At 49.4% G+C, this 27,863-nt stretch overlaps 1 long non-coding RNA gene across 1 annotated transcript; it reads left to right on the forward strand.

The window, feature by feature from the left end:
- Positions 1-9,705: 9,705 nt before the first annotated feature.
- Positions 9,706-12,020, forward strand: LOC116453848. Its single transcript, XR_004243950.1, has 6 exons — positions 9,706-9,844; positions 9,966-10,085; positions 10,165-10,244; positions 10,322-11,146; positions 11,238-11,567; positions 11,654-12,020. It is a non-coding gene; the product is annotated as an uncharacterized LOC116453848 (long non-coding RNA).
- The last annotated feature ends 15,843 nt before the right edge of the window (positions 12,021-27,863 follow it).

The raw sequence follows: 27,863 nt of genomic DNA on the forward strand, positions 1-27,863 counted from the left end.
TGGTAGATGTCCAACCCCTCTCCTGGGAGATACCTGTGAAAAAAACTGGAAAATCCAATGCAGGGTGATGGAGGTGGTGAGGGGTCTGTGGCACATCAGGTGGGGGGAGATGAACTTCTTTAATCTGGGGAAGAGGAGAGGAAAAGGGTGAAGGGGGCAATTGTGAGAAACAGGTTAATCATGGGAGAGTCTCTTATTTCCAGATCCTTCAGAAAGGCACATCCAGTGACACTTCTGTGACACTTCCAAGGATCCATGTCTGTTTCCTCATAAACCACATTGGGTTTTAATAGCTCTGGAAGAGTTTTTTATTATTTTGGAAGCTTGTACCAAGTGTGGTGCATATTTGTTGGTGAAAAAGAAATATTTAAGATTAGTCTGAACCCACTGCCTGATCATTTAGCTAAATTCGCCTTGTCTGATACCATTTGGCTTTTTGTGCTCTAAAACTGCTCCTTATCTTTGATCTCTTGTTGACTCAGACATTCAGCAGAGCTCTTGTGATAGCTCTGAATAAAGTCAGCAGATGTGGGTGAGTGAGCACACAAAGGCACAGAGAACAACAGGGACTTGCAGGAATAACAAAGGGTGCCACTCTGGCAATCCATCTGTTAAACAGATTGTTTTTGGGAAGGGCGGAAGGTCTGAACCCTGGTAAGTCAACAGCTGAGATAACTCATCACCAGAGAGAGGGGAATTCACAGAACATCACACAAAGGATTCTCTTCCTGTTGCATTCCAGGAGCAAAATAGATTGTGCCTCGGGAGTGTCCTGCGGTAACTCTGGACATCTCATGCACATTGAAGATGTGACCTAAACTTTGTCATTGCCAGTCAACAAAGGCCTCTGAGGGACATGGAGATGCTTCAAGGGCTGGAGCCCCTCTGGAGCCAGGCTGGGAGAGCTGGGGGTGTTCATCTGGAGAAGGCTCCAGGGAGAGCTCAGAGCCCCTTGTAGTGCCTAAAGGGGCTCCAGAAGAGTTGGAGAGGGACTTTGGACAAGGGCTGGAGTGACAGGACAAGGGGGAATGGCTTCCCACTGCCAGAGGGCAGGGTTAGATGGAATATTGGGAAGGAATCCTTGGCTGTGAGGGTGGTGAGGCCCTGGAACAGGGTGCCCAGGGAAGCTGTGGCTGCCCCTGGATCCCTGGAAGTGTCCAAGCCCAGGCTGGATGGGGCTTGGAGCAACCTGGGATAGTGGAAGGTGTCCCTGCCCATGGCAGGGGGTGGGACTGGATGACCTTTAAGGTCTCTCCAATCAACCTCTCTCTTCTCCCTTTCTCCCTGCATAGGTTTATAGGAAACATTCTGAAGTGTAGCGGAAGGGAAGTTCAGGATCCCATTACACTTACTATAGGAAGCTTAGGAGAAGAACCAAAGGTGGAGAAATGGAGGGGTTGATGGAATTTGGAGAGGAACAAACACAGGATAAAAATAAGGCCCAGGGGACAAGAGTGGCCAGGGCCATGTAAAGAGCTCACTGGGTAGCGTGATCCTGATCAACACACTGTGACCTGGCTTCTCATTAACCTCCACTCCTAAATCTTTTCCTGGGTCAGAGACTGTTTATTCCCTCTGAAGGGAAGTCTGAGAGCCTCCCCCTCCCCCCCCAGTGTGGGACTGTAGGCGAACAGCTCGCGTACCAGGGGCTGGATCTGCGTGGGTGTGTGGGGATGTGATTACAGGGAGTGTCCAGCCAGAGGAGCTGACCAGCTTGGTAAGGGCCTTGGGAACCAGGAGTCTGCATGTGCACAAGGATGTGAAAACCAGAGGATTTGACTGCCAGAGGCTCAGAGGGGCCTGGCCAATTGCTGGAAAGATCTTGGAGTCTGGAGAGGCTAATAGGGAAGATCCAGGAGCAGCTACTGGGCTGATGTGCAGCTACTGGAGATACACAGTGTTGCTGAGCCTGGTGGGCCTGTGGCAGCCTTGCCTCTGCTGCGGTCCCAGATTCTGCACCTCCCTATGAGGAGCAGCATCAAAAAAGCTATCAGTTAAATCAGTCAGGGACTGGCATCTCTGAGAGGCACTTGTGGGGTTTGTGAGTACATGATGTCAGGAGACAGCTGGCTTGGAAAAGAGGCTGGACAAATGAATGCAAATAAAACACAAGCCCTGCCTCGAAGAGTTTATGGCAAGAATAATGTTTGTTCTGTGTGAAATAGGGGCAACTGCAGATCCTGGTTCCTGAGGCTGGATCACACAAAACCAACAAAGGGCTGGGTATAAAACACTCTCATTTGAGGTAAAGTTTTATGGGAGGATGTGGGTGTTCAGTCAGGTGGTATCCAGGTTATTGGGGCCTTCTCTCCCACCAGTCTTTCATCTTCTCCTTCATAAAAGTAACAAATCCATTCCAGCAACACTCTGGCAGCTGGGGCTGAGGAATGTTAATGTTTATTGCCTGATAAAGCTCTGCACAGGACTGTGACATCATCTCGGCGTGTTCCAGAAGGTGCCTTCAGCAGCCACTGTCCCCAGGTGGGTCACAGCAGTCAGCACCCCATGGACACCATCCCTCACTGTGGGGATCTTCTGGGAACCCCACTCTGGGAGGGGATGTCCCACACCTGGGTAACAGGTTGTCTCTCCAGAACACAAGTCAGGGGAGGATCAGAAAAGCCTCCAGCTAGCAAATGAGCCTTGGGAGACAGAAAATCCCTGGACTGGTGACAGAAGTACCTGAGGCAGAGGAAAGTCAAGGAAGAGATTTGTACAGGGAGGTTATAGATTGGAGTGTGGGGAGGGACACGCACTGACCTCTGCTCTGTGACCAGTGGCAGGACCCAGGGAACAGCTGGCGCTGTGTTAGGGGAAAAGGTTCTTCCCCCAGAGTGTGGTCAGGTACTGAACAGGCTCCCCAGGAAACGGTCACAGCACCAAGGCTGCCAGAGCTCCAGGAGCATTTGGACAACGCTCTGAGGCACAGGGTGGGATTGTTGGGGTGTCTGTGCAGGGCCAGGAGTTGGACTGGGTGAGAAGGGCAGCAAGGCTGGTGAAGGGTCTGGAACACAAGCCCTGCGAAGAGCGGCTGAGGGAACTGGGTTTGTTTAGCCTGGAGAAGAGAAGGCTCAGGGGTGACCTTATCCCTCTACAACTACCTGAAAGGAGGCTGTAGCCAGGTGGGGGTCAGTCTCTTCTCCCAGGCAACAGGATTGGAAGGGACCATAAAGACCATCTCATTCCAGCCCCTGCCATGGACTCGGATCCACTGGTCTGACTCCGGAGCTCATGTTTGGAATGTGCAGCTCTGTGGGTGGGTCTTGCTTTGTTGGTTCAGCGCATTAGGAGTGAAAGGGGAGAAATAGAAGGTGCAAGTGCCACCAGGAGACACTGGAGATGTGTCTTTGTGAAACCAGAGTAGCTTGCACAGCTGGGCCACAGATCTATTGATCCCGACAGATCTATAGTGAGCTACACATCAATTGATCCAAGCGGATTCACAGTGAGGTACAGATCTATTGATCCAGACAGATTTATAATGAGTTACAGATATACTGATTCACATTTAGTGACCTACAGATCTATTGATGCAGATGCATGGTGATCTACAGATATATCTACTAATAAATCTGTGTGGTCTATTGATCCCCACAGATTTACATTGAACTACAGATTTACATTTTCTTCCAAAGCAGAAGTGATTCTTTCCAGGTCATTCCTGGCAGGTGCTTGTCTGACTCATCCTTAAGGCCCTACAAACAAGGGAAATTCCCCAATTTCCTCATAAATGTCCAAAACATCACCATATCTGTTATTTAAACTTTATCTCTTTGAATCAACCCTTTGCTGCAGTTCATCGAATGGGTGGGTTGGAAGGGACACCTTAAAAGTCATCTCATTCCACCCCCTGCTACGGGCAGAGACACCTTCCACTGTCCCAGGTTGCTCCAAGCCCCATTCAACCTGGGTTTGGATACTTCCAGGGATGGGGCAGCCACAGCTTCTCTGGGCAGCCTATGCCAGGGCCTCACCACCTTCTCGGGGAACATACCTAATCTAATCCTACTCTCTTTTAGTTTAAAGCAATTTCTTTCCCAGTACTCAATAAATCAGATTTCTTCGGGGGGGGGAAGAAAAGAAGGTTTTTCCACTACCAGCAATATGGAAGAGTAGCAACCAGCTTAATGGCAAACTACTGCCAAAAGCAGAGGGGCAGCCTTCAATTTGTAGATATATTTTACTGATTCTGACCTTGTACAAAAGGACTATATTTTAAACACTGAAGCCGTCAATATATTTTAAAGGATCGTACAAAAATGTCAACATATTTTCGGCTTTTTTTTTTTTTTCCCCTTTTTTAAACCAAAGCAGGGTTTGGTTTGGATTTAAACCCTGCCCTGCGGCGGCTGAAACATCGCGGTGTCGTACTGGTGACGCTGCCCGCCAGCCACACACAAGCGAGATCTTAATAAAAACCCACAAAACGCGCACATTGTAACAAACCATAAACAAATGCGAGAGCAGCCAAGTTTTCCGTGCTAAGGCTCGGGAAAACTCAGCGAAGGAGGATTACTCCGGAGCGCCTGAAGCGGGGCTTTCTGCCCTCCCTGACCTCCAGAGCGGACACGCACTTCCCGCTCCGGCCTCTCCCCGACCGCTCCGCGCCCGGGCGGGCTCAGGGCACGGCCAAGCCGCGGGGCTCCCACCGCCGGGCCGGCACTGCCCACACAGCGCAGCGGGACACGCCTGGCAGCGCCCGCTCCATCGCGCCTGGCACCCGAGCCCGTACGAGCCATTCCCCCCCCCCCCCAAACTCCCGTCCCGGTGCCGCGGTACCGCCCCGCTCACCGTCCGCCCGCCTCGCCCGGGGCCGCGGAGCCGGCGGGAGCCGCTTCCTCCGGCCCCGCGTCCTTCCGCACTGCGCCGCCCGCCCCGGAAGGGAGGGGACGGGGGCGGGCACTGGGGCCGCGGTGGGACGGAGCTGTGGTTCAAACAAACAGAGCCGTGCGTTGAACACGGCGATCCCCAAGCCCCGGTGCGGGATGATTACGAGGAGCAAAACCCAAGGGACAGGCTCAGGAACAGCCGTGCAGACTGAGCCACCACTGAGTCAGCGCGCTGGGCAAAGGACTGCGACACTCACAGTCTCGGGTCGCGTGGGGGCACAGAATCCCGGCTAAAGCCGGCCTCTTCCCGACAACAGTCATGGAATAGAACCGTGGAATATCCCGAGATGGGAGGTACCCCCAAGGATCATCGAGTCCAACTCCTGGCCCTGCACAAACACTCCAACAAATCCACCCTGTGCACCCCGAGAGTGCTGTCCAAACGCTCCTGGAGCTCGGGCAGCCTTGGGGCCGTGACCGCTCCCCGGGGAGCCTGTTCAGTACCCCACCACCGTCTGTGGGAAGAGCCTTTCCTTGATATTCAATCTAAACCTCCCCTGGCACAGCTCCAGCTGTTCCATCGGGTCCTATCACTGGTCACTTAGAGCAGAGATCAGAGCTGCCCCTCGGGAGGAAGTTGCAGACCCTAAAGAGTTCTCTGCTCAATCTCTTACCCACCTGAACAAGCCCAGTACCCTGAACCGCTCGTGTGGCTCAGCATGGTCTTAGCGAAGAGTGCGAAGTTTCGGACGCAGACTCCACAGCTGCCCGAGCCAAGAGGATTTTCCCCATCACTCACTCAGGACAGCTCATTCCTGGCGCAGCTGCCCCTGGCACGGCAGGAACAGGACAGCCAAAGGAGAGCGACCCCCATGTTCTGCGCCTCGGGGCGCGCTCTGGCGGACACGGGGGAGGGCAGGGGCGGAACCGCAGCCCCCGGTGCTGCACCTGTCCCGGGACCCCGCCCCTGCGGGTACCGCCCGCAGCTCCCGCTCCATCGTCCCCACAGTTCCACCACTTCTGTTTCAGGGGCAGAATATGGGCTGTGTAAGGGAACGAACAACAAACAGGACCGTTCTCCACCTCACGCCCCGCTCCAAGGTGCAGCAGCTCCAGATGTGGCCAGCTGCTTTCAGAGGGTTACCCGGGGACACCTGTGCAGGGAGCTGCTAGTCCAGAGAGGCCAATGGGGATATCCCAAGCGTCCCTCCAGGAACGATAGTTGGAGCATCCAGCAGGGGCTGGGGAGCAGCCAGATGCATCTGGGCACGGAGCATTGCTTCAAGAAAATGCCGAGGGAAAAGCCCTCGTGCCAAGGGGCAGCACCTGAGCTGGTGGGGCAGCATGTGGAGTGCCAGGGGGAAACTTTCACCTTTCTCCTTTCATTCTGTCAGTCCCTTCACAGTGCCGCCAGACAAGAGAGGGGTTATTAGGAGAAAAGGGGCTTAAATTCAGGGGGAAGAATTCCTTTTCCATAATTGTCTGTGTTCAAATTGATGCAGAATGCCCTTGCCTTACAATTTCAATGCTATCAGTTAAAGGAAACCCTGCCTTTTCTATGCTTTTAGGGAATGACTGACAGGGAATCCCCATTTTCCATTGTTTTACAGTTTAAATAGAAGGGAAAACTTTGAAAATACTATTTTATGGGTTTAAATTATGGCTAACTCTCCCATCTTCATCATCCTAAGGTTTAAATTGAGGGGGAAGCTCAGTTGTCCTTCCTTTTTAAGGGTTTAATTGAGGAGAAAATCCCCCTTTTCCCATCATTTGAGAAATTTAAAGTGAGAAAAATCCCTCTTTTCCCAATATTTTAGGGGATTAAATTAAAGAGGAGAAGCCATTTATTTGCTATTGTATTGGTTCAAAGGGAGGCAAACACCTACTGTTACCTCCTTTTAAGGGGTTCAGTTGAAGGAATCTCTCCTCTTTTCAGCATTTTAAGGGTTTAAATCTGCATTTCAGGGTGCTTTTACCTGGGCCCTGGTACCAAATACCTTGTACAGGAGCAAGCCCAGCACATACAGAACTCTAATACCACCCAAGAGTCTATTAATTTTTTCTTATTTTTATTTATAATGTATACAGCCCTAATTAGAGCTCCCAGTGAGAGTTACACCACTCATATCATTACTATTCTTCTCCACCCTACTTAGCCATATATAGAGTACTACTTAGTAATCACTAAGGAATAATTATGCAAGTTAACAACAAATTATCTAACTTATCTAGCTATACTACTGAAACACAAAGTTTTATTTCTTACCAGTTTCCTGTCCTTTTACTTGATGTAGTTATAGCAAAAAAGAAAGTGTCATTCCCTGAAGATTTTTCTTCTCTATCAAGCCCTTTACTCACCTCAAATTTAAGTCAGAGGAGCCAAACAGTGCCACCTCCTCTGAGGGCTTTTATACCTTGCAGTATTTGCCTCTTCCCTTTTCCCCAGGCATCATGGGAACGAGAGGCGGGCCCGGCCAGGGGTATATTAACCCCAGCCTTTTGTAAGGGGCTTCATTCTCTCTCTGGGATTGAAGAGGGCAAGAGGTCTTCTCTTATTTCAATGATGGGGCTCTTTCTGTTTATCTCAGCTTGTATTCAGTAGCTACTTTTGGCCTCTAAAGCAACAGAGGCTTTGAAGACACCACAAAGAAGATAGCATTGAATACAAGGAGTATTTAAGTTCACAGTTTTGGCTTGTGTGTTTAGGGGTGGTAAGGTGGTTTTATAATTTCTGTTTGTTTTTTTTTTTTTTTTTTTGGATTTTTTGGGGTTTTCTTCTTTTTTTTTTTTTTTTTTTTTTTTAGGAGCAGTGCACCTTACTGCAATTCTGGCTTGTGTCAAGTATGGCACTTCAAATTTTTTCAGCAGATTCATTATCTCACAAAAGGGACCTGCCCAGTGTCAAAGATGATGTCTGATATCGAGGCTTCTGATAGGTAATTTGAGGATCCTCCCTGGGAGAGGGAGGGGGAGCAGGGTACCAGGTTAGGAGTTACTGTGGAGGTGGTTTTTGAAAGCAGCACAGTGGGAAATGGCAGTCATTCAGGAGCCCCTTAAGGTTTTTCCACAACCACAGCAGCTGCATTTACATGTCTTATGGCATGCAAATGCATCCACTGCACTCACAGAAATGCTATGTAACTTTGTCTCTTGCTAACCCAGGTACCCTTCACAATAACAGCCACAGCCTTAGACTAGGGATGAAGCTGCAGACTCAAGGACCTAGGTGCACTTAGGAGAGGGCGAGTGGCCAACTTGTTGGGATTTGGCCCATGTGCCACTAAACCCATTCTTTGATTTTGGTTTTCTTTATTGTAGCTGACTAAGAGGCTAACCAGCAGTTACAGGGCTGGCTGAGGCAGACTCATTCCATGTTCAGTGTGGATTCATGTTGCCAGTCATCCAAAAGATGAGTCAGGGGCCATGGCCTGGAGCTGGGCCAATAGCAGGGTAGCAGGTTGGAGATTCCCGGGAGAGATTTAAAAATTAGCAGAGGGGAAAGGGATGTCCTCTAAGGGGCCTCCTTAGGACAGGTAAAGGGAGTGGCTCTGCTTCTGATCACAACCGTAGGGTGTGCAGAGCAGTTCCAGTTTGTCTTGTGTTGTCTAGTGTCTTGTGTTGTCTAGCGTGCCTTTGGGATCCCTTGGATCAGATATCTCTGACTTTTCCCCTGGAGGGCCTTATTGTGAGTGTCGGCCATCATCTCTAGATTCTCAAAAGTTCATGCTTTTTGGCACAATGCCAATATAGTTTGTTCTCTTACTGGCGGGCTTGGCCATGTCTTGGAATCGCATCTCAGAAACGTTGAGTCGGATGTCTTTTGAGGCCTTGTTCCCAGCTCTATTGCCATCCATCCTTTCCAGCCGTGAGTTGTAGTGTCCTGGGGCTTGTAAGGATATGGGGAGCATTCTGAACGTCACATTGTCTTGCAGTCATCTTGATCATCATGACTGACGTTCTTATAACAGGTCACTCTGTTACAATCTTGTCCTCTGCTCCTTAGAGCCTCCTGCATCCACGTTGCCATGCCATCGGTTGTCTCTTTTGGCATTGTCTCGGTCCTTGCTGTCATTCTTCTCCCCGAGAGTTTTTTTAATCATTCTTGTGTCATGCTGTTTGTGGCATAATGTGTTGTTTGTGTTTAGCCTGGAACTGCTCCGCCCTGTGGAATAGAGCGGGGGAGTAGGAGGAATAGAAAGAAGACTTTACAGGTAAGCTTTAGCTTTGCTTAGCCACCCGAGTCACACTTTGGACGGAGCAACTGTGCCGGTTTGGCGAGAGCGGTATGGCGGCGTCTCGCAGTTTTCTAGCTATTCATCTTATAGCACGCTGTTGTTGGATCCTAGGTGGTTTGCTTTGACAAATGAGAACTTGGGAAAGGTTAAGCTTTCCCTGTGTCTGAGTGACTTTGACAAATAATTTTTTTCGCAGAGGCAGAGGGATAGGATGTAAACCCAATAGGAATGGAGGAGGCCAGGAGAGCACGGTGAGGAGGTGGGTCGGCACCTGAGCTCCAGCAATGGCCTGACTTTCGGCTCCATGTTTACCTCATAGTTCGGCTCTTCGTTTCATTTTGAAGACACGAAGCGCTCGGCACCTGGGAGACCGTGAGCTAGCCGAGTACCGGAGACCGAGATAACTATTGATTCCTGCACAGAACTAGATGCTACCAGAGATGTTGTATTAGTGATAAAACTGTAAGCATCCTTTGTTTTTTTGTGTTTTACAGGTGGTCCGCAGCATTCAAATCACTATTCCAATATGATAGAGACCCTTGCAGAAAGAGGTCACGGTCAAGTGGTCTCAGATGAAAACTACCACGCTAATGCGACACTTTTGGACCCTATGTGGGTATGTGCCTTTCCTTTTTGTTTTGCCCCTTCTCGCCCGGGAAGGTTGGTCATCGTTTGGCTTTTCAGGGGAGGTGTAAATGGTGGCTATGTTACAGCATTGTTCCGTGTCCTTATTTTTAGGAAGTAAAGCCGGATAGCAGCAGTCACGGTCGATGGAGCAAGGTGAGCCGTGACCGGTAGACTGATTCCTTGAGTGCCAAATTCTGGTAAAGCTCTAGGCATCCATTGTCATTTGTGTGTTTTAGGGGGTTCTCTTTATTATGCTGAGCCCCCTCTCCAACAGATCCGGTTCGCCACCCTCGTGAGCCCTCTGGAAGTATTATGGGACTCTGCGATGAAGCCTTTACCTTTTTCATTCGAAGGTGCTGTCTGGGTAGCCTTCGGCAATGGCTGAGGAGTTGTGGTGAGTTGGGGAGGGAGGAGGAACCAGGGTCTGCTCAAGTTTCAGCAATGCCACATCACCTCATCTCCTTTTAACCCAGGTATACCCCGCGATGACCTCGTCAGCCTTGGAGCGTGGCTGAAGCGTGCAGCCCGAGGACCCCGGCCTTCTTAGGAGACGGTGAGTAGTGGAATTGTCAGGTTTTGGCCAACGTGCCACTAAGTTCCTGTAGTGATGTTTGGTTTTCATTGTGGTAGCTGACTAAGAGACAACAGCCTGGTGACAGGAGGAGCCTCCTGGACAGTGAGCTGGCCTTCTGTTGCGCCCGAGGAGGATTTGCGTCCCCAGATGTCTGAAAGATAAGTTGAGGGCTATGATCCACAGAGGGAATGAAAGCAAGCTGTCGGGGCTCACCGGGAGGGATTTTTGAGTCAGCTTTGGAGGCGGGTATGTCCAGGAAGGGGCCCCATAGGCCACATAAAGGGAAAGTGTCACATTTGATCACAATGCCGAGGTGCGCAGGGCAGAGCAGTTCCGGTGCATGTTGTGTCACTTGTCTATCGTGTGTTCCGTGTCTTTTGGGCATCTCGTGTTGCAGGTCTTTTGCCTTAGCCCTTTGATGTGCTTGCAGTCATGTTTTTCGTTGAGAGTTTTCTCTTGTTGTTGCATCCCCTCATTTGTCGTCTGCTGTATCATGGGTGCCTGCATGGGTTTGGCTCGGAGCTGCTCTGCCCTGCTGCACACTCTGGCATATAGGTATAATAGAACAAGGCCCGGGGGCTTGAAATTGGTAATGTAGGGCGTAGTTTGGTCTCTAGATGGTATATTCTTAGATTGACACAAGATGGCTAGAGCTGTTCTCATGCAGCACTTTGACTTTTGTCATTACTTTCTTTCAGATGCAGATGGATTAAATCTGTGGCAGAGCACCCCATACTGGGTGAGGGGGTTCCCGCAGGAAGATCAGTCACCATTTGTGTTTGCAGGGCAAGTGTAAATGGTGGCTACGTTACAGCATTGCTCCTTGTCTTTATTTTTAGGAGGTAAAGCTGGATAGCAGCTGTCAAGGTCAAGTGAACGAGGTAAGCAGTGACCGGTGGACTGCACCAGTTGTTACTGATTGGATGCCAAGTTCTGGTGTTCTAAGCATCCATTGTCATTTGTGCGTTTTAGACAGTCCACTTGTATTATGCTGAACCTCCCCGCCGACTGGCTGACAGACCTGACTCACTGCCCTCATGAGCCCTCTGGAAGTATTATGGGACTCTGTGATGAAGCCTTTACCTTTTCCTTTCGAGGGTGCTGTCTAGGTAACATTTGGCAATGGCCGAGTAGTTGCGTTGAGTTGGGGAGGGAGGGAGGAAGAGCGAGAGTCCACTCAAGTTTCAGCAGTGCTGCATCACCTTGTCTCCTCTGAACCCAGGCATACCCTGTGATGACTGCGTCGGCCTCTGAGCGTGGCCGAAGCGTGCAGCCCGAAGACCCCGGCCTTCTTAGGAGACGGTGAGTAGCGGACTTGCTGGGGTTTGGCAGACGTGCCACTAAGTTCCTGTACTGATGTTTGGTTTTCTTTATTGTATCCAACTAAGAGACAGCAGGAACTTCCCAGACAGCGAGGCAGCCTTCTTTTACACCCAAGGCAGATTCACATCCCGAGCATCTGAGAGATAAGTCGAGGGTTACGACCCACAGAGGGGATGAAAGCAGGTTGCCAGGTCAGAACTCACTGGAAGGGATTTTTGAGTCAGCTTTGGAGGTGGGGATGTCCAAGCAAGGGCCCCTTAGCCCACCTAAAGGGAAAGTCTCACTTTTGATCACAATGCTGAGGCGGGCAGAGCAGTCCTGGTGCATGTTGTCTCACTTGCCTATTGTACGTTCTGTGTCTTTTAGGCATCTTGTGTCTTTTTCCTTAGCCCTTTGAGGGGCCGGCTTACCAGAAATGCCGGGCATCATCCTTAGCATCTTTGCGTTCCCCAGCTGGGTGCTGATACCATCAGACCTTTTACTGACAAGCTCAGATGTGCATCAGAATCACATCTCTTTAGAAGCATTCAGTCAGAGGTCTTTTATGGTCTTGTTCTGAGCTGTATTCACAGCTGTGCACCACAATGATCCATTATAGCCGATCAGGATTTGTCAGAATGCAAAGAGCAGTAGAGGATTCTGACCATAAGATTCTCAGGCACCCATCTTTGCGGTTCTCGGAAGAAGTCCTTCTGTTAGCATCTTCTTCGAGCCTCGTTGGCTCACCGTCGGTCTCACCTAGGTCATCTCACTCCGCATTCTCTCAGTCCTTGTGGTCACTCTTCTTGCTGAGAGTTTCCTCTCCCCATTGCATCCCCTCCTTTGTCATCTCCTGTATCATGGGTGCCTGCATGTATTTGGCCCGGAGCTGCTCTGCCCTGCTGCACCGTCTGGTGTATAGGTGTAATAGGACAAGCCCCAGGGCCTTGAAATTTGTAATGTAGGGTGTAGTTTGGCCTCTAGATGGTATTCCTAAATTGACACAGGATGGCTGGAGCTGTTATCAGGCAGCACTTTGACTTTTGTCATCACTTTCTTTCAGATACAGATGGATTAAGTCTGTGGCAGAGCGCCCCATACGGGGTGATGGGGTTCCTGTAGGAAGGTCAATCACCATTTGTGTTTGCAGGGCAAGTGTAAATGGTGGCTATGTTACCGCATTGTTCTTTGTCTTTATTCTTAGGAGGTAAAGCCGGATAGCAGCAGTCAAGGTGAAGTGAGCGAGGTAAGTGGTGATTGGTGGACAGAATGAGTTGTTATTGCTCGGGTATCAATTTCTGGTGCATCTATTGTCATTTGTGTTTTTTAGGGGCTCCACTTTATTACACTGAGCCCCCTTGCCAACCGGCCGACAGACCTAGCTCTCTGCCCTTGTGAGTCCTCTGGAAGGATCACAGGACTCTGCAGTGAGGTCTTTACATTTTTCTATTCGAAGGTACCATCCGGGTAGCCTTCAGCAACAACTGAGCAGTTGCGGCGAGTTGGGGAGGGAGGGAGGAGGAGCGAGGGTCCGCTCAAGTTTTGGCAATGCCGCTTTACCTCTTAACCCAGGTATACCCTGCAATGATGGTCTCAGCCTCTGAGTATGGCCGAAGCGTGCGGCCAAAGGACCACAGCCTTCTTAGGAAACGGTGAGTGGCGGAATTGTTGGGGTTTGGCCGATGTGCCAATAAGTTCCTGTAGTGAGGTTTGGTTTTCTTTATTGTAGCTGACTAAGAGACAATAGCCCGACGACGGCCAGAGCTTCCCGGACAGTAAGGTAGCCTTCTTTTGTGCCCCAGACGGATTCACATCCCAGGATGTGTGAGAGATGAGTCAAGGGGATGGAAGCGGGGTATCGAGTCAGGGCTCGCTGGGAGGGATTTTTGAGTCAGCTTTGGAGATGGGGATACCCAAGAAGCGGCCCCTCAGGCTACATAAAGGGAAAGTCTCACATTTGATCACAATGCCGAGGTACGCACGGCAGAGCAGTCCCAGTGCATGTCGTGTCAATTGTCTATTGTATGTTCTGTGTCTTTTGGGCATCTCGTGTCTTATGTCTTTTGCCTTAGCTCTTGGATGTGCTTGCAGTCATGTTTTTCATTGAGAGTTTTCTCTTGTTGTTGCATCCCCTCATTTGTCATCTGCTTTGTCACGGGTGCCTGCATGGGTTTGGCTTGGAGCTGCTCTGCCCTGCTGCATAGTCTGGCATATAGGTATAATAGAACAAGGCCTGGGGACTTGAAATTGGTAATGTAGGGTGTAGTTTGGGCTCTAGGTGATATTCCTAGATTGACACAGGATGGCTGGAGCTGTTAAGTTCTCATGCAGCACTTTGACTTTTGTCATCACTTTCTGTCAGATGCAGACAGATTAAATCTGTGGCAGACCGCCCCACACCAGGTGAGGGGGTTCCCACAGGAAGGTCAGTTGCCATTTGTCTTTGCAGGGTGAGCGTAAATGGTGGCTACGTTACAGCATTATTCTCTGTCTTTGTTTTTAGGAGGTAAAGCCGGATAGCGGCAGTCAAGGTGAAGTGCTTGAGGTGAGCTGTGACTGGTGGAAAGAAAAAGTTGTTATTGCTTGGATGTCAAATTCTGGTACATCTCTAAGCATCCATTGTCATTTGTGTGTTTTAGGTGGTCCGCTTGTATTACGCCTAACCCCCTTGCCAGCTGGCCGACGGACCTGGCTCACCACCCTCGTGAGCCCTCTGGAAGTGTTACAGGACTCTGTGACGAAGCCTTTACCTTGTCCATGGGAAGGTACTGTCTGGGTTGCCGTGGGCAACGGCCTAGTATTTGCGGTGAGTTGGGGAGGGAGAGAGGAGCAAGGGTCCGCTCGAGTTTTGGCAATGCTGCATCACCTTGTCTCCTCTTAACCCAGGTATACCCTGCGACGACAGCATTGGCCTCGGAGCGCGGCCAAAGCGTGCAGCCTGAGGACCCTGGCCTTAGGTGACGGTGAGCTGCAGAATTCTTGGGTTTTGGCCGAGGTACCACTTAGTTCATGTGCTGAAGTTTGTTTGGTTTTCTTTATTGTAGCCGACTAAGAGACAACAGCCTGGCGACGGCAGGAGCTTCCCAGATGGCAAGCTGGTCGTCTTCTGCGCCCCAGGCAGATTCACATCCCCAGACATCTGAGAGAAGTTGAGGGCTGTGATCCAGAGAGGGGATGAAAGCAGGCTGTCGGGTCAGGACTTGCTGGGAGGGATTTTTGAGTCCGCTTTGGAGGTGCGGGTACCCAAGAAGGGGCCCCTTAGCCCACATAAAGGCAAAGTCTCGCTTTTGATCACAATGCTGCGGTGTGCAGGGCAGAGCAGTCCTGTTGCATGTTGTGTCACTTGTCTATCGTGCGTTCCGTGTCTTTTGGGTCTCTTGTGTCGCAGGTCTTTTTCCTTAGCCCTTTGATGTGCTTGAGGTCATTCCTCTTGCTGAGAGTTTTCTCTCCTTGTTGCATCCCCTTGTTTGTCATCTTCCGTGTCACAGGTGCCTGCATGGGTTTGGCCCAGAGGTGCTCTGCCCTGCTGCACAGTCTGGCATACAGGTGTAATAGAACAAGGCCTGCGGACTTGAAATTTGTAGTGTAGGGTCTAGTTTGGCCTCTAGATGGTATATCAAGATGGACACAGGATGGCTGGAGCTGTTCTCATGCAGCACTTTGACTTTTGTCATCACTTTCTTTCAGATGCAGACGGATTAAATCCATGGCAGAGTGCACCATACCGGGTGAGGGGGGTCCCTGCAGGAAGGTCAGTCACCATTTGTGTTTGCAGGGCAAGCGTAAATGATGGTTATGTTGTAGTATTGTTCTTTGGTTTTAGGAGGTAAAGCTGGATCTTGGCAGTTAAGGTGAGGTGAGCAAGGTAAGCGGTGACCGTTGGAAAGAAAAAGTTGTTATTGCTTGGGTGCCAAGTTCTGGTACAGTTCTAAGCATCCATTGTCATTTGTGTGTTTTAGGTGGTCTGCTTTTATTCTCCGCACCCCCTCGCTGACGGGCCCAGCTCACCACCCTTGTGAGCCCTCTGAAAGTATTATGGGACTATGTGATGAAGCCTTCACCTTTTCCATTTGAAGATCCTGTCTGGGCAGCCTTCGGCAACGGCCGAGGAGCTGCGGCAAGTTGGGGAGGGAGGAGGAGTGAGGGTCCACTCAAGTTTCAGCAATGCCACATCCCCTTGTCTCCTCTTAATCCAGGTATACCCTGCAACAACAGTGTCAGCCTCGGAGCACGGCCAAAGTGTTTGGCCTGAGGACCCTGGCCTTCTTAGGAGATGGTGAGTGGCAGATTTGTTGGGTTTTGGTCAAGGTGCCAAAAAGTTTATGCACTGATGTTTGTTTGGTTTTCTTTATTGTAGCCGACTAAGAGAGAACAGCTCAGCGATGGCAGGAGCTTCCCGCACGGTGAGGCGGCCTTCTTTTGCACCCGAGGCAGATTCACATCCCCAGACATCCAAGAGATAAGTTGAGGGCTGTGACCCACAGAGGGGGTGAAAGCTGGGTGTGGAGTTATGATTTTTGAGTCAGATTTGGAGGTGGGGATACCCAAGAAGGGGCCCCTTAGGCCCCAGAAAGGGAAAGTCTTGCTTTTGATCACAAGGCCGAGGTGCGCAGGGCTGAGCAGTCCTGATGCATGTCACTTGTCTATTGTCCGTTCTCTGTCTTTTGGGCATCTTGTGTCGCAGGTCGTTTGCCTTAGCCCTTGGAGATGCTTATCACAAATGCTGAGCATTATACTTAGCATCTCTCCTCTTGGTGTTCCTCAGTGTGGTGCTGATACCATCGATCCTTTGACTTGTCAGCCTGGAGGCGCATCAGAATTGCATCTCTCTTTAGCGACGTTGAGTCGGATGTCTTTTCAGGTCTTGTTCTGAGCTGCATTGACAGCTGTGCACTGCAACGATCCATTATAGGTGATAAGGACTTGTAAGAATGTGAAGATAGCTAGAGGATTCTGCCCATGCAATTCTTGGGCGTCCATCTTTGCGGTTCTTGGAGTAAGTCCTTCTGTTAGCATCTTCGTCTGCCAGGGTTCTTGGAGTCTCATTGGCTCACCGTCACTCTTGCCTAGGTCATCTCATTCCTCATTCTCTCGGTCCCTGTGATTATCTAGCCCAGAGCTTTCTCTCTTTTTGTTGGGTCCCCTCATTTGTGATCTCCCGTGTCATGGGTGCCTGCATGGGTTTGGCTTGGAGCTGCTCTGCCCTGCTGCACACTCTGGCTTATGGGTATGATAGGACAGGGCCTGGGGACTTGAAATTTCTAGTGTAGGGTGTAGTTTAGCCTCTAGATGGTATTCCTAGATTGACACAGGATGGCTGGAGCTGTTCTCATGCAGCACTTTGACTTTTGTCATTACTTTCTTTCAGATGCAGACAGATTAAATCTGTGGCAGAGCACCCCATACCGGGTGAGGGGGTTCCTGCAGGAAGGTCAGTCACCATTTGTCTTTTCCGGGCAAGTGTAAATGGTGGCTCTGTCACAGCATTATTCTTTGTCTTTGCTTTTAGGAGGTAAAGCTGGATATCAGCAGCAGTCAAGGTGAAGTGAGTGAGGTAAGCGGTGACCAGTGGAAAGAAAAAGCTGTTATTGCTTGGGTGCCAAGTTCTGGTGCAGCTCATAACATCACATTGTCATTTGTGTGTTTTAGGCGGTCCCCTTGTATTACACCAAACCCCCTCCCCAACCAGCCGATGGACCCGGCTCACCATGCTCGTGAGCCCTCTGCAAGTATCACGGGACTCTGCGATGAAGCCCGTACCTTTTCCATGTGAAGGTACCGTCTGGGTAGCCTTCGGCAATGACCGAGGAGTTGCGGCAAGTCAGGGAAGGAGGAAGAGCCAGGGCCCGCTTAAGTTTCAGCAGTGCTGCATCGCCTTGTCTCCTCTTAACCCAGGTATGCACTGTGATGGCAGCGTCAGCCTTGAAGCGCGGCCGAAGTGTGCGCCCTAAGGACCCCGGCCCTCTTAGGAGATGGTGAGTAGTGGAACTGTTGGGTTTTGGCCCACGTGGCACTAAGTTCACACCTTGATGTTTGGTTTTGATTATTGTAGCCGTCTAAGAGATAACAGCCCAGCAACTGCCGGAACTTCCCAGATGGCACGGTGGCCTTCTTTCTCACCTGACACAGATTTGCATCCCTGGATGTCCGAGAGATAAGTCGAGGGCTACGCCTCACAGAGGGGATGTGAGCGAGGTGCCGGGTCAAGACTCACCAGCAGGGATTTTTGAATTAGCTCTGGAGATGGGGATGTCCAAGAAAGGGCCCCTTAGGCCAAAAAATGGGAAAGTCTCACTTCTGATCACAATGCTGAGGTGTGCAGTGCCAAGCAGTCCCAGTGTGTGTTGCATCACTTATCTATGCTGCATTCTGTGTCTTTTGGGCATTTTACATTGCACATCTTTTGCCTTAGCCCTTTGAAGTGCTTGCAGTCATTCTTCTTGCAGAGTGTTTTCTCTCTTTGTTGCACCCCCTTGTTTGTCATCTCCTGTGTCACAGGGGCCTGCATGGGTTTGGTCCGGAGCTGCTCTGCCCTGCCGCATAGTCTGGTGTATAGATGTGATAGGGCAAAGTGTGGGGACTTGTAATTTGTAATGTAGGGTGTAGCTGGACTGTAAATGGTATTCCTAGATTGACACAAGATGTCTGGAGCCATTAAGTTATCATGCAGCACTTTGGCTTTTGTCATAACTTTCTTTCAGATGCAGACAGATTAAATCTGTGGCAGAGCACCCCATACTGGGTGAGGGGGTTCCCACAGGAAGGTCAGTTGCCATTTGTCTTTGTGGGGCAAGCATAAATGGTGACAATGTTCCAGCGTTGTTCTCTGTCTTTATTTTTAGGAGGTAAAGCCAGATATTGATGTTCAAGGTCGATGGAGCGAGGTGAATGGTGACTGATGGACAGAATGAGTTGGTATTGCTCCAGTATCAATGTCTGGTTCAGCTGTTAGCATTCACTGTTGTTTGTTCCTTTTCAGCCGTCCACTTGTAAGATGTCCTGGCCCAGAGTGCCAGAGGTCAGGTGGGTGCAAGCTTAAGGTATAGGTGTGGCATACTTCAGTTGGAGCGGGAAGGTTGTGATTTCAGCGTCTCTTGGCATGTTTTTTTGCTTCATTTCTTTGCAGGTGCTGCCGCTGCCCTAGGTGTGCCAAGGAACAGAGGCGAGCAGGTGAGTTGGCATTTAGGCGGGGTGACTAATAGGCGAGCGGTATGTGGCAGCATGCCAAGCATGTTCACTTTGCGGGTATCGTCCAGGCCACCTCCAGAGTTACATGAAGATTTGAGGTGAGCTGGGGCAGCAGTGTGGAGGAGCCCTGGGGATTAATATTCTGGAGGGCGATAGTCATGTTTTCTGTTTTGTCATCTTAGGTACCGTGAGCCGGTGTGGAGCCGAAGTTTGGAAAGAGCCGGTAAGCAATGAGCCTCGGCAGTTACAAGGGAGGGGGGCGTTGCAGAAGGAGTCACTTTTGGGACGTCTCATCGCAGTCTGAATTTTCTTTCTGAATTTTCGCAGCCTCCAAAGCGGACTACAGGGAGTGTACCAATGTCCACAGTGCCCACGTGTTCTTTTCTGTCAAGGATGGATTTTGTCCACTTATCTCTGAAAGCTAAGTGTTGGGACTGGTGGTCCGGAGAAGGGAAAAACCTTTGGAGTCACAGGAGGCAATTTGAAGTCAGCTTAGAGGAGAGGGCTGTAGTGGGACGGGCCCCTTGGAAGTAAAGGGAGAGGGTTTCTCCTCAGCATTACCCGACCCTTTGCTGGGCAGAGGAGTTCCATACCTGCGTTTTTGCGAGCTTTGTATCATCTGCCCTCTTTGAGTCTCGATGTCATCGTGGATCTTTTCCGCCCGAGGAGCCTGCCTTCGGGTCCGGAGCGGTTGCCTGGCAGTCATCGCCTCTTTCTCTAGGCCTACTGAGCTTCTCGAGCATCCTCTTAACAGCTTTGGCACTAACTTCTCGTAAGGAGTTATGTTTCACTGTCACATGCTATTGCCATAGAGCCTTCTTTCCTTTGTTGTCATCGCTTTCTGGGTCATCTTGCAGCAGGAATCTTGGGTCCGTCAGGTGAAACTGCTGGGCAGTTTTAACTTCTCTCTGTGTTATGTAGTTTGTGTCTGTTATGTAGTTTGTGTCCATCCTCTTCTGTGTCATAGGGTTTTGTTATGTCTTGATGCTTTATGGGGATTGTTCTGGGCTGTATTGGCAGCAGGGGGTCTCTGCTTGGGTACTTTCCCAGACTGGGCTTATGCTGGCATCTTTACATTTTTACTTTTTGAGACCAGAGGAAGTACAGGAGATGTTCTCATCCATCTTCCTTCTCACTCTTGGTAGTACCTTCTTTTCATGTCCCATTCCCTTGGACTTCTGTAAGGAGTGTATTAGACCCTCCTCACATGACCGCGGTAGTGCCGTAGGTTCCGTCGCCTTAAAGCATATTGGGCTCGAGAATTAATCCTCTGGAGAGTTATCTCAAGCCCTCTCGTCATCTTTGCTTATATTCAGCGCACCACCTTGTCCATGTGCTATTTATGGTTGGAGCTGCCCTGCCCCAGCAGGGTTATGGTTAAGAAGGACAGTTAAAAAACTTAAAGGTTCAAATCTTTTCTATGGGATTTTGGGTAAAAAATTTATGGGTCCAGCATGGGGATAACTCCTAGCCCTTGGCCCCTCACTGACTGCCTCACATCGTCTCGCAGGTCTCCAAGGCGGCTTTGGCTCTCCACAGCCACAGACGCTACCGATTTTCCCAGAATCTACCATTTGATGTTGATGAGCAGCAGCTGGAAGATGGGTTGAAGCATCTTCATCAGTAGAGTGTTTTGAGTAAGGGCAGCAGTCAGTGTGTAAGCTGAAGAGTGTGTAGTGTGTGACTGTCTGTGTCTGTCTGTGAGAGTTTGTGTCTGTCTTTCTGCTTCTGTCTGCCTGTGAGTGTGTGTGTTGACTGGTTCTAGCGTTGTGTGTGTGATTTTTTTGCCTTTCAGGTTTTTCAACACATTTTTAAACTTAGAATAAAAAACCCCAGCTGGGTTGTTCTGGTTTATTTTCCCCTCCGCCTGGGCTTTTTTCCTTCGGTCCTGGCCAGTTTGCGAGGCGACGTTCATCGCCAAGGTTTGGGTGTGGACTGTGCCGACACCGGGGTTTCGTCAGGCAGGACAACTTGGAGGCTCCCGGGAACCACAATCCCATGGAGCGGTTGAGATGAGAACGAGGGTGGGCCTGTGTGTAAGCTAAAGGAGGTGTGGGTGGTGGATGAGTGTTATGTTCTCCACATGTTGCTGTTGTTTTGGGTTTCCTATAACAATAAAAGAAAATGTAATAAACTTTCCAGAAATAGAAAAATTGTTTTATTGTATTGATATGTATTTGGCTTGCATTGCCCTGTATTGTTCTGTATTTGTGTTTGCCACTGAATTTCCATTTATTGCTCTGTATGTAAATTGGACTTTTACCAGCATGTATACGGATTGTATTTGTACTTGTGTTTGTATATGTTATTTCCACATGTTTTGCTGAAGTGTAAATAAAAAAAGTCAATGAAGATGAATGAAGATACCCTCTTCTCCCCTCCCCGTCCCCCCCCCCCCCTTTTGCTTCCTGTCCTTCTTTGATTTAGTAGTTTTTTCGCTGTATTTCTTCCTTTGCTCCTCGGTTTTGCTTTACTTTTCAGTCTATTCCTCACTTTACTTTTTCTAACTTTGTTTCTGTCTAACTCTTTCGCTCTTTTTCTCACTGTTTCTCTGTTTCTGTTTCTCTGTCTTTCTCTAGCTCTATTTCTCCTCAGCTCTTTCTATTTTTTGTTTTTTCTCTTCAACACTAATTCTCTTTTAAACTTGGTTTCTTTTTCTCTCAAGCCCTATTTTTCTCTATTCCTTTTTGTCTCTAAATCTATTTTTCTTTCTCTATTTCTTTTTGTTTTCTCTCTCACTTTAACCTTCTTTCTGACTTTCTTTATTTCTGACTGACTTTCTAGCGGCTTTCTATGTTTCTTCCTAAATATCTTTCTAACTTTCAAAAGTTCTTTCTACCTTTGTTGGTTTCTAACTTTCTTTTTTTTGAATTTTCTTTGTTTCTACCTTTCTGTGCTCCTAACCTTGTTTCTATCTTAGTCAATTAGAAAATTAGTATGTGTATATCCTCTGAGACAAGGCAGGCCACAAACCAGCCCTCCCCCACCAGGTTTGGGAAAAAATAAATTTTCCTCAAAGGAAAGTGTTAAATAAATAGTTTTTATTTCTTTCAAACACACAGAAAAAGGATAATGATGCTAAATAATAGCACCTCTTGCTCTGCTGAGAGAAACCTGGGAAAATTTCAGAATCTTTCCATAGATCTCTCTCTTCCCCCTCCTTGGAGCTGGGATGGGGCATTGGGCCCACTTCCAGGGCCAAGGCCTCAGTGGACATTCCTCCTGCTGTATTCTGGTGTTGAAACGGTCCAGCAGAGGGGGAAAAAAAAAAAAATCCCAGGAAACCAAAAGTGCAACTGTCTGTCTCTCTCTGGAGAAAGAAAAAGGTGATAAAAAACTGGCTGAAAGCAAGCAGGGTGCTTTCCCCACTCTTGCTCTCCTGCTGCAGCTGAAAAAAATGTCTCTACCTCTGTGTGACCTTAAACAAGCTGCAAACTCCTTTGAAGAAGTTTTGCTCAGGTTTTCCTTCCCCCCCTCTCAGGCTCAGTTTAATGGCACAGAAAGGCACTAAATTAATTTCTGGGCATGGGGTGGCGACAGGGGATACACATCACAAAGTCACCCCAAGACACTATGTTTTGAACTTTCTAGCTGTCTAACTTTGGTTTTAACTTTCTACCTCTCTAACTTTGTTCTCTTCTAAATCAGTTTGTTTCTAACTTCCTACCTTTCTTACTTTCTACCTTTCAAACTTTGCATGTGTCTAACTTTCTATTTCTTAACAGAAAGTCAAAATGCAGGAAAAGCACCAGAACTGCAAACAGGCCTGGGTACAGCATGGCCTTTGCGGGTCACTGTCACACCAGGCCCTTACGGTCTCTCCCCATCTTTCTCGTAGGCTCCCTTCAGGTACAGGAGGCCTTGCTCACTGGTGGTTTTGGCTCTTCTCTGTTAAGGAAATGAGTTGAATTTCCTTCTCAAATCCAATAGGCTTTTATATTCAGGCTTCTCTGCTGCAGGAAACTGCACTCAGAGACCGGTGTTTGTGTCTGGACAATTCCAGAAAGTGAATGTAATCCCTGGACGTATAAAGAAAATGCCTATTCATCACCTCTTAGGCAATGAGAGGCAAACGTCAGGCCAGACCGGAGTGGCAGCCTCTTCACCAGTTCACTGGTTGAGCTGGTGCCAAGGCGAGCCCAGTCCCTAAATTTCCCTTGCATGCCTCAAGGCATGCCTCGTAAGATTTGCACACGTTCAATGGACAGGATTGAGCCGGTCTCCCATGCGGCGAGCATCAGGCGACATTCTCTTTGCCGCACATCGGTGACTCCAGGGGATTCTGGAGTAATACAGACATGCTGGCTAGAGGAGGCACAAAAGAGCGCTTTCCTTTCAAACACAGGAACCGGTAAAAAAGCGTGTTTTGTCTCTCACTGCCTGTGTTCCCTTCAACCCAGGGAGGCCGTATGGAGCCGATGACTTCCTGCCTGTGTTGACATATGTGCTAGCCCAGTGTGATACACCAGAGCTGGAGACTGCAATCGAATACATGATGGAGTTGCTGGATCCATCCTTGCTGCGTGGAGAAGGTCATCTGTTTTTTTTTTTTTTAACTAGAAGTGCCTGAAGGACTAGCGAGGGGGCGTTCTTCCTCATAGCACAGTTGCTCTTCCCCCCATTTGAGTAGAAATCCTAGGAGGGGGAGACCTAATGACAGTGATGTTGGTAGTGTAGCAGGCGAATGTCATGAGCATTTCCACTGCTGGATAGCTTGCAGAGCACAAGCCCCAGCGGCCCAAATATGCGCTGCTGTGCATCGCTTTATGAGCAAATATGTAGTTTCCGACCGGTTTTGACCGAGCAGGCAAACATGTGCTCCGTGCAGGTGCCGAACGGCCTTAGCCTTTTGTGCCTGAAAATTTCCTGAGTATTTCTGGGGCAGCAGCACTCAGCTAATTGTGAGGCACATAAAGAGACATGGGTTAGGTGCTGTGTGAAAACTTTTGGGGGACTTCTTTGCACCTCTGGGGAAGTGCTTTTTGAGAATATTGTCCTCTTTTAATGATCTTTGCTTCTTCCTAATATTTGCTTCTCACAAAGCATTTTCATGAGCCCTAGGAATATATTTCTTGCGGCATTTCTTGCACGAGGGCTTAAGTCTGCTAGAGGCAAGGAAATCTGCCTCCTCACTGTTTCCATGGTAGCATTTTTAACGAAGAAGTTTTCTGCAAGGCTCCGGTAGGCCCCAGAATCTAAAACGTTTATGGGGAAGTGTTCCGGTTTGGCCAAATTTAGAAATATACCTCTGAGAGAAGGTACAAACCCCTTCCCCCCCCCCCCCAGGTTCGGGAAAAAATAAATTTTCCTCGAAGGAAAGTGAAGGAGATAAAACTATTTACCAAACACACGGGAAAAGGAAAATAAGGCTAAATAATAAAATGTTTCGCTGTGGATGAAAAACCTGGGAAAGTGTTAGAGTCCTCACTTTGGTCTCCTCGGAGCTGGGGCTTGGGCCAGGGCCAGGCCCTCTGTGCCCGATGGAAAGTCCTCCCGATGTGCTCTGAGGTTGAAAGCAGTCCAGTAGAAAAGGGAGAAAATCCAGAATTCCAGAGAAGGAAAAGCAAAATCCAACTCTCAGTCTCTCTCCGGAGAACAAGAAACTGAAAAACAACTGGCCAAAAGCTGACTCGAAAGCAGCAAGCCGGGTGCTTCCTTGCTCCCCTGCCGCAGCTGGGGGGGGGAAAAGTCACTATCTCTACTTGACCTTGAACAAGCCGCAAACTGCTTTGAAAAAGTTTTGCTCAGTTTTTCCTTCCCCCTCTCAGGCTTAGTTTAGAGGCACAGAAAAGCACAAAAATTAATTTCTGGGCATAGGGCAGCGATATGGGATACACATCACAAAGTCACCCCAAGACATTCCACCCCTTATCCCATATTGTTGACTCAATGCCCAAACTAATATATTCTAATTCTACACACACATTAATACATATCTATATCTAAATATATATATATATACACACAGCTATGTATGAACAGTGACAGTGACACTCAGCAAGCAGTGGTACACAGGCATTTCACACTACAGGTGGTTTTCACCCAATAATCAGATCTCCCTGTGGTACACAACGTGTTGTTCCATCTTTCTGCATTACCCACCATGTGCAACCAGGTCCCTGAGCAAAGACAACCCCACGGATGGGTTGGTCTGTACTCGAGGCAGAATTTATCCACACAGGCTTTCCTATCAGACCTCTGACATGCACTACTGGGACCTTATCTCCATCTGCTGTATGCAGGGATTCAGATTGGGCTGGACCCGTTCTATTGGTGGAACCTCGGGTGTTAACTAACCAGGTGGCCTTTGCTAGATGCTGGTCCCAATTTTTGAAAGTTCCCTCACCCAGTGCATTCAAAGTGGTTTTCAACAATCCATTGCACCGTTCCACTTTGCCTGCAGCTGGTGCATGGTAAGGGATATGGTACACCCACTCAATGCCATGTTCTCTAGCCCAGGTGTTAATAAGGCTATTCTTAAAATGAGTCCCATTGTCAGACTCGATTCTCTCAGGGGCGCCATGCCTCCAAAGGACTTGCTTTTCAAGGCCCAGGATGGTGTTCCGGGCAGTAGCGTGAGGCACAGGGTAGGTCTCCAGCCATCCTGTGGTGGCTTCTACCATTGTGAGCCCATAGCGCTTGCCTTGGCGGGTTTGAGGCAGTGTGATGTAATCAATCTGCCAGGCCTCCCCATACTTGTATTTGGACCATTGCCCACCATACCACAGAGGCTTCACCCGCTTGGCCTGCTTGATCGCAGCGCATGTCTCACAATCATGGATCACCTGGGAGATACTGTCCATGGTCAGATCCACCCCTCGGTCTCGTGCCCACTTATAGGTGGCATCTCTGCCCTGATGGCCTGAGGCATCATGGGCCCATCGAGCTAGGAACAACTCTCCCTTGTGTTTCCAGTCCAAGTCTATCTGTGACACTTCTATCTTTGCAGCCTGATCTACCTGCTTGTTGTTTTGGTGTTCTTCATTAGCCCTACTCTTGGGGACAGGGGCATCTACATGGCGGACTTTCACAACCAGCTTTCTTACTCGGGCAGCGATGTTTTTCCACTCTTCAGCAGCCCAGATTGGTTTTCCCCTACGCTGCCAATTAGCTTTTTCCCACTTTTCTAACCATTCCCACAGAGCATTGGCTACCATCCATGAATCAGTGTAGAGGTAGAGCTTTGGCCACTTCTCTCTTTCAGCAATGTCCAGGGCTAGTTGAACAGCTTTGAGTTCAGCGAGTTGGCTTGATCCACCTTCTCCTTCAGTAGCTTCTGCAACCCGTCGTGTGGGACTCCATACGGCTGCTTTCCACTTTCGTTTCATCCCTACGACGCGACAAGAACCGTCGGTGAAAAGAGCGTAGCGTGTGTCTTCTGATGGCAGTTGGTTGTACGGTGGAGCTTCTTCAGCACGTATCACTTGTTCTTCTTCATCAGTGAGACCAAAGTTTTCACCTTCAGGCCAGTTTGTAATTATTTCCAAAATCCCAGGGCGGTTCAGTTTTCCGATATGGGCGCGCTGTGTGATAAGAGCAATCCATTTGCTCCATGTGGCAGTGGTGGCGTGGTGGGTAGAGGGAACCTCTGCTTTGAACATCCACCCCAGCACTGGTAGTCGAGGTGCCAGGAGGAGTTGTGCCTCAGTGCCAATTACCTCTGAGACGGCTTGGATTCCTTCATAGGCTGCCAAGATTTCCTTCTCTGTTGGGGTGTAGTTGGCTTCAGACCCTCTGTAGCTTCGGCTCCAAAATCCCAGTGGTCGACCTCGAGTCTCACCAGACACCTTCTGCCAAAGGCTCCAGGACAGGCCATGGCTCCCGGCTGCAGAGTAGAGCACGTTCTTCACCTCTGGTCCTGTCCTAACTGGGCCAAGGGCTACCGCATGAGCGATTTCCTGCTTGATTTGGGCAAAAGCTTGTTGCTGTTCAGGGCCCCAATGGAAATCGTTCTTCTTGCGGGTAACCAGGTAAAGAAGACTCACAATCTGGCTGTACTCAGGAATATGCATCCTCCAAAAGCCTATGGCACCTAGGAAAGCTTGTGTTTCCTTCTCGTTGGTTGGTGGTGACATTGCTGTGATCTTATTGATGACCTCAGTGGGAATCTGACGCCGTCCATCTTGCCATTTCATTCCCAGGAACTGGATCTCTCGGGCAGGTCCCTTGACTTTGCTCTTCTTAATGGCGAAATCAGCTTCCAGGAGAATCCGGATAACTTTCTCTCCTTTCTCAAACACTTCTGTTGCGGTGTTCCCCCCCAGAATGATGTCATCAATGTACTGCAAATGTTCTGGAGCCTCACCCTTTTCTAGTGCAGTCTGGATCAGTCCATGGCAGATGGTGGGACTATGCTTCCACCCCTGGGGCAGTCGGTTCCAGGTGTACTGCACACCCCTCCAGGTGAAAGCAAACTGGGGCCTGCACTCTGCTGCCAGAGGAATGGAGAAAAATGCATTGGCAATGTCAATAGTGGCGTACCACTTCGCTGCTTTGGACTCCAGCTCGTACTGGAGCTCCAACATGTCCGGCACAGCAGCGCTCAGTGGTGGAGTCACTTCATTCAGGGCACGATAGTCCACAGTCAATCTCCATTCTCCTTCAGATTTGCACACAGGCCAAATGGGGCTGTTGAAGGGTGAGTGGGTCTTGCTGACCACCCCTTGGCTCTCCAGCTCACGGATCATCTTGTGGATGGGAATCACAGCATCTCGAGTTATCCGGTACTGTCGGCGATGCACTGTCGAGGTAGCAATTGGTACTCTTTGTTCTTCCACCTTCAGAAGGCTGACTGCAGACGGGTTCTCTGATAGCCCAGGCAAAGTGTTCAATTGCTTAATGCCCTCTGCCTCCACAGCAGCTATTCCAAAAGCCCACCTGAGTCCCTTTGGGTCTCTAAAATACCCGTTCCGGAGGAAGTCTATGCCCAAAATGCACGGGGCCTCTGGGCCAGTCACAATGAGATGTCTCTTCCACTCATTTCCAGTCAGGCTCACCTCAGCTTCCACCAAGGTCAAATTTTGTGATCCACCTGTTACACCAGCAATAGAAACAGATTCTACCCCCACATGCTGTGATGGAATTATTGTACACTGCGCACCAGTGTCA

The sequence above is a fragment of the Corvus moneduloides genome, chromosome 20 (assembly GCF_009650955.1).
Source record: "Corvus moneduloides isolate bCorMon1 chromosome 20, bCorMon1.pri, whole genome shotgun sequence".
Lineage (NCBI taxonomy): Eukaryota > Metazoa > Chordata > Aves > Passeriformes > Corvidae > Corvus > Corvus moneduloides.